Below are 12,300 nucleotides of genomic sequence, written 5' to 3'. Positions count from 1 at the left end.
AATTAACATGTTAATGACCTCCCTAAAACGTATCTGCTTATAAGACAGTACTATAATTATATTTTTATCCTATTATTAATAAAAGTTTTTATTTATACATAATGTAAACCAGTACATGACAATAAAAGCTAGAATAATGTTCATTTTGTTTCTCTGTTACTTTTTCTTTTAGTTGCTGTTTTGCTTTTCTAAGAAAAATTACATTTGCATAAGAATCACAACAAGATTCATAATGACAAAAAAAAAAATAAGAAAATGAAAATTAACTTCTTTTAAAAATAAAGTCTCTTTAATTTAATATAATTATTGAAATTTCCATTTCTTTCTCTTTCTACGTGTATGTATATATGTTTCTATTTATCATCGTACAAAATATATTTATTTACGAGTATGTATACTATTGTTATTTAAATTTTAGTAGATAAAATTTTGTATGAAATTTACAGGTGACAGAAAATAAATGTCAAATACAATACTTATAAAGAAAAATTTCGTACTTATAACAATAATTTTCTTAAATCTATACCCTCTGGCATTACTAACACATTTAATATAATTATGTCAAAATTTGTTCTTTGAAATATTTTTAAAATGTTGCCATATATTGAAGAATTTTTGTGAATGAGTTTAAGGAATTATTAAATAAATAATTTTAATCAAAAGTTTAATGAAATTTTTATTCATATAAATTAAAATTTAATATTTTTAATAATTAATTACATAATAACAATTATTTTACCTTTTAGCAAAATTTATCAATTTCCTTCATGTACACATATAAAGCTAATTAAATTATTAATTAATTTATACATAGGATAGATTCATATGATTGAAATTAATCTACAAATTCAACAAAATTTACAAAAAAAAATGCATACTTTTAGGCTGATATCAATATAAATCACTTTACAGCAATTTTAATTAATTTTAATTACTTCTTTCCTGATTCTAAACATACAAAAGATCTTCACGCAATAGCACAATGTGATCTTACAATAGGATTGTAAAAAACATTTGAAAATTTTCGAAATTTTTGAAAACTGGTTTTTTCAATAACAGAATTTTCTCAACTTCAAATTTTATTCAATTTTTTTTTTTGACAATTTATACATTGAATTATTTAACATCTCTATTTAATTCCAATCTGGACTTGAAATTAAGTTAAAATTTGGAATTTTAGAAAAAGTTTCCATTTAAAAATACGGAAAAAATTACCATTTTAACATTCAAAATACAAATAAATATCATCTAGAATTTTTCATTTTACGATATAATGGGGTCGTTTACACAATATAATAATTTTCCATTTCAATTTCCCACTATAAATTGTTGCTTTAAGATCCCAATTAAATCATACTTTAAGTTTTAAAAGGATTTGTATAAATTATAAAAGAATAAATAAAGTAAAAATTTTCTATGGGACTTATCACTTTAGAAATCAATTTCTGACACCTTATACACATACGAGTATTACATAATATACATTTTACATACGAATAACACAATGATATGCAAATTGTGTTTATACGAAAAAAAAAAAATTACGAAATCATTGAATTATTTTTTACTTTAAAGAAAATTCTCTTATTTGTACTTAAAATAGGTGTACCTATAAAGCATATTATATTTTAAATATGAAAAGAAAAACAAAAAAAAAAAACAAATTAATGTCAAAAAAGACGAAAAATTTGAAATGGCTTTTTTTCTTTTTGTTTATTATTCTTGTTTTTGTTTCATCAACATTTCATCATAGCTACATTTTTTTTTTTCTAAATTTCTTAGAAAACAAATTATATAAGTATAATTTACTTCAGTTGAAAAACTTGAAGAGTATATGAGAGTATGAGTTAGTCTCCCTTACAAAACTCAATTTTATGAGAATGAAAAAAAAAATCTAATGAGAAAAAAAATCTAATAATATAAAAATAATTGTACCCCACTTAGAATACCAGTCAATTTTTAGCTGTTTTTGTTGAATTTTTTTTCAAAAATAAAATTACAAAAAAAAAAAAATAAACAGGGAAAAACAATAATTCACCATTCCTGTAGGCTAATAAACAATATACATAATATAAACATCATATACATATACATATGTATATATATTTTTATACACATATAATGTGATTTAAAATATTTAAATAAACATATTTTAAAGACATTATAGCATTAAATTTCATTCTTATAAACACACTAATGAACTAATTTTTCATTCCTTAGTTACACAACGCGTAGTAAAATTTTTGATATATTTTTTTTTTTATTTAATTTTCATTTATAAATTTATTTTTAAATTTATAATGTTTATCATAATATCATAATATAGAAATTATGTGTGTCTAAGTATGATTATATAGAATGTATTTAAATAACGGGATTGTGGATGTATTATTATAAGCTAGATCCATTTGCTGCCACTTTGGATTAAATGAATAAAATTAACTCCATTTTGTACCTTCACATTTATAATCATTTATTGCTGATTTAATAATCAATCTTAAGCCTCATTGTCCCATTCTTTTTTTGAATTTGATCGAATTTGATTTGTTTTTTGAAAATTGTCATTATAAATTTTTTGTTTTTCTCCTATATTCTATAAAAATAATTAAAGTTCTATCCGATTATGACATTTTTTCATTTTAAAATAAAATTTCATTCAAATTGGACACTACGTATAAATAGAGGTACTTCGATATAAAAAACGATTACTATAATGAAATTTTTAAGTAGAAAGAAAATTGGTTAAAAAACTTTTTATGTTTATTACAATATAAGACTGAATTAGCTCTAATTCTGATTAAATTTCTGTTGGCCCATAAAATTTTTGTTTATACTAGAACATTTAATTTTGCGAAAATTTAGCTCATATAATTTTTCAAAAGTGACAATCCTAATTTTAACTTGTTATTCGCAATTCACCAAATATCTAAATAATATATTAACGCATGTGTTTACATTGTTCAGATTTACAAAACTGTTATACAATAGAGAGTTTATTAAAAGTAAAATAGGTTTTAAACATCCCACTTACATTAATGTTTCCTAAATACCTATTATTTTTTTTGATTAATCGTCTTTAATACACTGTTTTACTCCTATATATTCGGATATAATGCGAAATATGCACACTAAATCTAAATTTGCTCTAATTTTCTATTTGATTTACGTATATATGTAGATAAAATAGTTATCAGAGATGTTTTCATCAAAATAAGCAAAATAATTTACATTTTATCATTCTAGTATTCGGATTTGGTTACCAAAATTTCTGTTATCTGCTATCAAGGATATTCACTTAAGTGAAATATGACCCTTATACTCGTATTATGTTCCAATAACTTGAATATTTCCTTTAATATTTACAAAAATTCATTTTTAAATTTTCATATTCCAATTTTAAATTAAGAAAAACAAAAAAATATTGATGATTTTTCTATACAAATTTCATTGGTACTTAAATAATTCACAATATGCTCTAATTCATAGGATATGTATATATGTACATAGTTATTTACATACATATTTACGTATTTATTATTTTGAACAAAATATATACCTATAAATTTAAATTCATATATTATCACATATATACAAACACATCCTTACATATTTAACTTACTATTGTTCTGTATTATGTAAGTATGTAAGTGATTGTACGCGAAAACTTAAAAAAAGAAACTCTTTTTTTTTCTCTTTATGGTATATTGTTTGTATTTTTTAAGCATATTTCATAGAGAATTTGCAAAACGAAAAAATATAGGCATATTATTTTTACTTTGTTCGTCTCCATCTGTTTGTGATCTACAAAGCTTCTCTCTTAAGAACTTTCAAAATTTCTCTTCTAGAATTCTCTCCTATAAGAATTTCACCTCTTAAGAAAGATAAAAATTAACTCTCAAAACTACATAATTGTACACGAATATATTTTTATGATAAATCTCGGAATTTTTTCGGGAAAGTTGGTATTTTTGAAATTGACATCACAAATATTTTTTAAATTTGGCAAACACATACCAAAAATTGTGACTTTAGTTTCTCTTAAACTGTGAAGTGCGGCATGCTGACCGAGTTTATCACTATAAAAAAATGGCAGTTTATATTTACCGTTATCTTGAATCAGTTTTCATTTTATTTAATAAAATTTTCACGTATAACTATAATTCTTATTAAAAATTTTGTGTTCCCCTCCCTCCCTAGAAGTATGCAATAACACGATAAATCACAATATGTATTAGAAAAATAAAATATAATTTCAAGGAAAATAAGGTACTTTCATATAAATTTAGGAAAAATGTACTCATTTATAAACCCTAGATTTGATTCAAACTTATTTAATTCACTTTTCGCTTGTGTCTTTCAAAGAACTTAAGTTTTTTCTTACAGAAATTTCTTATATAGAAATTTCTTAGAAAAATTTGTAACATATTTTTTGTATATTCAACACTCAATTAAAGAATATTTAACGTTTTTGTGTTTTTTTTTTTAAAAAGAGTAGAATTTTTTCATAGAGAACATTATTTATTTTTTATTATTTTAAAAAAAAAATATTGTAATTTTCAGAAAATTTTATCATTGTTACAGTAAGAATGTCGACCTTTTATAAAAAATAAATTAATTGTTCCTTTTAACAGTTTTTTAACTGAAATTAATTAAGTAAAATGGGAATCCCCGAATAAATCCCGAATTTTTGAAAATTCAGTTGTAACTTTTCTTATGTAATAAGCTTTTAAAATCGGTCTCAAAATAAACATGGCAAAACCCAAGCTGACTAGAACTAAAGACACAACTGAAGTAGGAATGAATTTTTGATCAATTCCCACCAAAAAACGTGATGGGGGTAGGGGAAGGGCAGATATACTCGTTTTCGAACTACAGCCTGTTAAAAAGGTATCAGACTTTTCCTGCACCTTGTTGCACATAAGGTGGCAAATTAATTGCAGGAATGAATCTTTAATCAATTTCCAGGAAAAAAATATATGAGTGGTGAGGGCATATAATTTTATAGAAGCAAGGATTTGGAATCCTTTCATTACTATAAATTAATAAGTTATTAAATAAAATTTCTGATTATTTTTATCATTACATTTATATATTATCATGTTATATATTTTATTTAAATCTGAAATAATAACAACGTCATATTCACAAGTATGTGTATGTATGTATATGCGTGCAATATTATATAATAAATAACCAAAATATAAATTGTAGTTTATTACTATATTTTTTTTATTTATTTTTATATTATTTTCTCTTTTCACTTCTTTTTTTTTATACTTTACATTTTATATATATATACTGACTGTATATATATATATATATATTTATATATATATATATATATGAAAATGGGCGTGAAAAAAGATGAGGTGTTCTCTATATATGAAAATGATAGATAGACAAATGTCCTTGTAATTTATTATATTCAAAATGTATTACAAATAAAGTTGGGTCAAACCAATGGTTTGTATTGTAGCACTTTTCCCTTCAACAAGTGAAAATTCTGCTTTTAAATACAGTCTATGTATACCTATCACACTATTAAAATTATTTTCATTCATATACAAAACTCTTTCTAGGATTGCATATTTTTAGGATGAACGATTTATGCAGTCTTTGAAATAAAGCAAAAATTAATATAAAAAGGTGTTAACATAATGCTCGATTTTAAGGGTTAATTGTGTGAGTTAAGGAAAATAATTATATTTTTTAATGTCATGGAATTTACCGTTAGCTTTTTGCGTTTATAAAAATTTGAAAAAACATGCGATTTCGGAAATATGAGGTGTCAAAAATTCAAATTTTACAAATTTCAAGGGGCCATAACTTGAGAGGGGTGGAGATGGAAAAAAATTTTCTTCCAACGAAATGAACTATTTGTTAATGTCTAAAAGTCTCTAAAATTTCAAGCTTCTACAGGCTGGGATCTAGAAGAAAAACGACATCAAAAATTTGGAAAAAAAGGACTTTAGATAACGGTAAATTTGAGCGGCCATTTTGTTTTTCTAAAGTTTAACTGTAGTATACTGCGCTAGGGAAAGCAAGCCACTGCCTTTCTGCGTTTGCAAAATTTCAAAAATGCTTATGGTTTCATTGCAACAAATAGTTAAAAAAGGCCATTTTTAAGGTTTTGGGGGGGTATAACTTCTAGAGGGGGGAGATAGGTAAAAATTTTGTTCTACGGAAGTAAGTTTCTAGTAAAGATCTATGTACATATAAAATTTCAGCTTTCTATCTTCAAGGGTGTAGAAGTTTTGTAAACAAAAAAAGTGCCCACGGGCGGACGGACGGACGGACGGACAGACGGACGGACGGACAGACGGACGGACGGACAGAGTGAAACTAATAAGCACTTTTTTCAAAAATTTTTTTGGAAAAGTGCTAAAAATACAGTTAATATACGCAAAAAAAAGGTACATACATTTGTACAAATTCAAATTGGTTTAAGGTATTCATTTAAAATAGTTTTAAAATTTTTGGAGATTTTCGGCGAATGAATAGAAATTTCTGTTATTAAAAAAATTTAATAATATATTTCATTAAATAAATAAAATATATAACTAGCTAATTAACCCTAACATAATTGATATACCGCAGTTATATACATTTTCGCTAAGTTTTTTATATAGTACTATATGTAACATACAAAAAAAACTTAGCGAAAATTCGTTTTTATAATTATATTAGCAAGAAATATTAAAATTATTTGTTTGTAAGAGAGTTAAGATAGCAACACAAGCAAATGCGAAATATGACTAAAATTTTCTGAAAATCTTTTTTGGTATTTCGGAAGACGTTCAACTTTGAAACTTATAAACTATGAAGTCAACTTTTACATACTAAGAGCCTGATCTGGGATCTCGCTATTTTATTCGCCAAGTGAAAAAAAAGTGAGTAATTATCATATATTTGTATAATTTCATGTAATTTTGAAGTGAGAGAAAAATATTCCTCGTTTTGAATTGCATATCTCGTTTTTTCTAAGATGCATACAAAATGTATTCAATTAATAATTTTAGAAAAAATGGAAAAATCTAATTGAAAAAATTAATAATTTTATTGGAAAAATGGAAAATTTTAATTTGAAAATGAATAAAATGTGAGAAGAAAAAAGAGAGACACACAATTAGACTTTAAAAGTTTTTTGTTGACATTTAATTGCTTTGATGAAAATTTCATGAAAATTGAATGTAAAGAAAAGTCCGTACATTTTGTTTAATGGAAAAACAAAAATGGAAGGCTATTAAATTCACATTAAACATAATCCATTAAACAGACTGGTATGGCCTAATTGTTCCTTGCAATAAACCGCGTTAAACCCATCAAAAATTTTGCATATTTGTAAGCGCTGACTAAACAAAAATTTTACCATTATTGTGATTCTCTAACTAAACGATAACACAATTTATAATATTGTGTTCTTTATACAAAGTCATCCTATACGAAATACAATATGCTTATGTCACTTTGACATGAATTCAACAGGATTTCAAAAGAATTTCTGTTTCTGATCATAAAACACAATAAAAATTATGTAGTAATATTGTTTGCATAAAAATTTTCAGTAATTTTTAGTTAGCTGACTAAAATTAATTATTTTAACCCTTTTTATGAATAATATCTTAATAAATGTATATATATATATATATATATGTATATAAGATAAAAATCATGTAGTAATAATATTAATAACTTGTTAAGATAACAATAAATAACAACAACAAAAACGATAACAATAATAATTATTATTTTTATGTTACAGCTACTATTTTTATTGTATTTTATAATTTTATTTATTATAATTTTATTTATTACACTCCTTCTTAATATACAATGTTAATAATTAAGTATACATATTGATATATTAAATATATTAACCGATAATTTTTATCTTAACTGAATAGAATACTTAGTTTATAAACTTGAGGTTTGTATAATATATGTACTTCATAATATACAGGGTAATTCAGTAATCAGTGACATAACGTATACCATAATTAAGAGCATAAAAAATGAGTTAAATTTTTGTTCCGAACTAGTTGTTAAATCTCAACGGTTTCCAAAATACTAAATGCAAGCATATTACACTTGAATTTGTATTTTATGTAATTTCACAATACCAGGCATTCGAACTTTGAAAAAAATCTAATTTTTCACTTCTTTTATTTTTTTAGGTTTCAACAACCCGATAATGTCGCACAAAATTTTTTGAAACTTCGAAGTTTGCTTTTTACAGAATTTTGGCTACTTTCTCAAGGTTTAATTTAAGCCATTAAGTGCAGCAGATAGAAGAAAAAACCATTTCTATGTTAAGATTTTAGCGGCCCTAATAAAATGTAATCACCCTGTATACAATAACAAGAACAATATAAATAAATAATATTTAGTGGAAGATACGTTAACACTAAAGTAAAATTTACAATAACAACTGAGAGAACATAACGATGGCAATATAAAAAGCATAAGGTTAATGAAAAGTTCTGTCACTTAATTGTTATGTTTAATTTGGCTATGTGTTATATAGAAAGTTATTGATCTTAAACTAACACTCAAATTAATATAATAAGAGTTGAGTAAAAATTTAGAGAATAAGAGTGCTTATATAAGAGAGTATTTAAAATTTCAAAACTGACAATATGAAAATTTTTCGGCAAAACAAATTGATTAATTACCATTTTAAGCCGAATGCCCTCAAAATTCCAAATTTTCAATAAACCGATTTTAAATTGGTCGTAATTTTAAATACGATGTTTCCAAGTTAATTCCAACTAGAATCTTAATATAATAAAATTTTGATAATTTGTAAGTTATTTCCATTAATATTCAATAAAATTGGGATGAAAGGAAGTTATTAGAGGTAACTTTTAAAATGTTTGTCTTAAAATCTACAATTCTTTCTCAAAATCTACATTTCATCTCTCTAACAAAGAGAGAAATTGTATTTGCTTAACATTGAGTCTATTATGGTTAGCATTAGTATAACAAATTTACAATTTAAAAACTTTATTATAAAAATTTCTATAATCGCATAATTATCGCATAAGAACCTCACGAATTATCAAAATTTAATATTTAAATTTGTTTTACTGTTGCCCTCAATACTTTAATTATAAAAACTATAATTAGATGCACTCAAATTTGATTCTAATTCCGTTTTTATTTACAATTCATATATATATAATTTAGAATCACCAAAAATCAAATTAATTGAAGATTATCAAAAATGTAAATTAATCTCATTATATATATAATCATATTGTCGGTTACTTTTCCTATTTCATATACAACATTTTCGGTATTTTAATTAAAAATAAATATATGTATATATATATATAAAAGCTTTATTATTACCATTACGAACGTATATTTAACTATACTAAAAAAAACAACAAATTTAAGACATAGTTAACACATGGTGCATCCCTGCCAACGATAACACAAAAACTAATTTAGCTAAGCTCACCAAATTTTCACAAATAATTTATAATATAGTAAATGCTGTCAACGCTATTTAAATTGAATATAAACGAGGCAATGGTTCGGGTAGTTGTCATGCTACTTCAAATATTTGTTCGGTTATATATCTTAGGAACTATTGAAATTAAAATATTGAAATTTTGCATAAATGATAATATGACAACTAATATTTCCTTGCCAACATAAGTTTGAAGAGTACGCATTTATTAAATAAAATTTATATAATTATGATAACAAAATTGTTCTATATATGTATATTTTGAGCCATATAACACTTTAATAGCTCAATTACTATATTCAATGCATAAATACAAAATTTAATAAAAATTAACAATATTAAAATTAATTAATAATTTTTTTAAATTTTGATATTAGAAAATTTTACATAAAATGTATATATACTCGTATATTCATAGGTATATAATATTAAGATAGTTGATTATCTTAATTGATCTAATCAATTTTATTAAACACAACCATTATACAAATAAAATATTAAATAAATAAATTATATATATTTAAATAATTAGATTAGACTAGAATATTTCCATTTTAATAAGATTTTTATACATATACATATATACATATACATAAATTATATTATACAAATTCAAAAGAAATCAGATTTACACTTTCGATTCACTTGATAAACCACACAAGTTTTTTAAGAAAAAAAAATTTTATATAAAAATAACAAAAATAACCAAAAAATTTTTACAAAAACAGAAAAATATATAATATATGTATATATATATATATATATAATAATATATATGTAGATATATATGTATGTATTTCAGTTTTTACCTGGGATACGTGAAAATTTGTTTTCTTCTCTTTTTTTTTCTTTATAGTTTTTTTTTTATTGTTTTTGTATTGTTTTCGTTTCTCTTATCTCTCCTTTTTTTTTTCAAAAAAATTTTTCATGCTCGAATAGTTTCTATTCTGAATTTGTAAGGAATAATAAAAAAACAAATAGGAAAAAATCAACTGTACAGCAAAAACGGAAAAAGCGGAAAAAACCCAAAAATTTAGTCAACTTTTTTTTTTCTTTTGTTTTCCCTTTTTTTTTTTGATTAATAAAAATTTTCTTGTTATTTTTTTCTTTTGTTCTTTTGGAATAAATTTTTTTAACCTTTTCTCTATATTTGAGAAAAATTCACATTTTCAATTTTTTTTCTTTTATTTTTTTCCTATTTTGTTGTTGTTTTTGTTTTTTTTTCTATTTTTTCTATATTTTTTTTAAAAAAACATCTTTTGTCGTCATTCTCCACCCTATTATTTACAAAATTTTTTTTTCCGTTAATGCATACGGTACATACACACACACATATATAATATTTAATAATTTTTTATTTAAAAAAAAAAATTGAATTTATTTTTTTTTTTTAATTTTTCAACTTTTACAAATTAGTAACCAAAAATACATAAAAAAATAAAAAAATTCAAATTTTCTTTTTCACTTTTGTTTTTCCTTCTTTTATTTTTTTTTTTGTTTTTTTGTTATTTAATTTATTTTTCACAAATTTTCACCTTTTTAAATACATAAATCACACATATATACGCACAATGTCCAAAAACGAAAAAAATTGGGAAAAATAAAATTAACAAAAAAAAAAAAATTTTTTTTTGGGAAAAACAAAATTAGTGAAAAAGAAAAACAAAAAAAAATTTATTTTATTGTTGTTTTTTTTTTAATTTTTTGAATATTTTATTATAAATAATTTTTTTTGGTTCTAAGTGTATTTAACAATTAAAATGGTACATACAAGTAGCTGCTAAAAAAAAAAAACAAATGAAATAATAAAAAAATTAAATAAAAAAATTCGATGGAAGAAAATTTTTTGAATTTTTATATTTTTTTATTGAAAGTTTTTTCGTTGTTAACTAATTGAGAAAATATTTAAGACTGACGGTCAAAAATATAACACAATTATTGTGTATACCCCAATAACTAACCTTATTTTGTGAAATTTTAAACTAGATATACATAGTATATTGGAAATTTTAATATATACATATATATATATGTAGATATATATTGAAGTGTAAAAAACTATTTATACATTATATACTTACATAATTTTTGAGAGAATTTCAGAAAATTTCTTTAAAAATTTAGAATGTTTTCGAATAAGTATACAAAATTTTTTTGTATATACAAATATGAAAATAATTATATAAATATATACATATATATGTATGCCAGTAAGTGAATATACTTAGACTTGATGTAAATATACAACACAGGAGGACAGGAATAGTATTTAAACTGTTATACAAATTTCTTATTTTTCTTAATTTTCTCTTATAAATAGAATTGAAGCAAAAGTACTATTGTTATTTTACATTATATATTTGAATATTTTAAAAATATTCTCTTCTCTCTCAATATTTTCTCTCTCGAATATCAAAATCAGACTGAAAACAAAATAACTGTTATACTTTTAAAATACTTATATTCACTCATCCACATAGGCAATAATATTATATAGAATATTTTAATATAAATACATACATACATAAAAAATAAATTCACATTTATATATTCTTATATATTGGTATATTTTGTATCCTAGGAAAATTTTTAATTTTTGTTTTTTGTTGTTTTTCTGTATATGAAATCAAGTGCACATTACAATTTCATTATATTCCACAGGTTGTTTTACAAAAAAAACAACAACATCAAATTTCAATTCACAAGACATTAAACAAAAAATAATACAATACATACATACATATATTGTATATAACAATATTCATTCTCAAATAAGTCAGAAAATAATTATGTATTGTGTACATTGCAATTATTAAATTTTCTTA

At 22.5% G+C, this 12,300-nt stretch overlaps 1 long non-coding RNA gene across 1 annotated transcript in view; it reads right to left on the bottom strand.

Annotated features, from left to right (window-relative positions):
• The window catches only part of LOC129612224 (uncharacterized), a 57,515-nt gene extending 46,159 nt beyond the window's left edge, over positions 1–11,356 (bottom strand). The window contains exons 1-2 of the long non-coding RNA XR_008697214.1: positions 11,247–11,356; positions 10,285–10,752 (exon numbers count right to left, since the gene is read on the bottom strand). This is a non-coding gene — a long non-coding RNA (uncharacterized LOC129612224). The remainder of the gene's footprint in view (positions 1–10,284; positions 10,753–11,246) is intronic.
• Positions 11,357–12,300: the final 944 nt, after the last annotated feature.

The sequence above is a fragment of the Condylostylus longicornis genome, unplaced genomic scaffold, assembly GCF_029603195.1.
Source record: "Condylostylus longicornis isolate FDR11 unplaced genomic scaffold, ASM2960319v2 ptg000064l, whole genome shotgun sequence".
NCBI lineage: Eukaryota > Metazoa > Arthropoda > Insecta > Diptera > Dolichopodidae > Condylostylus > Condylostylus longicornis.
This window is presented reverse-complemented; position numbering and strand designations above follow the sequence as displayed.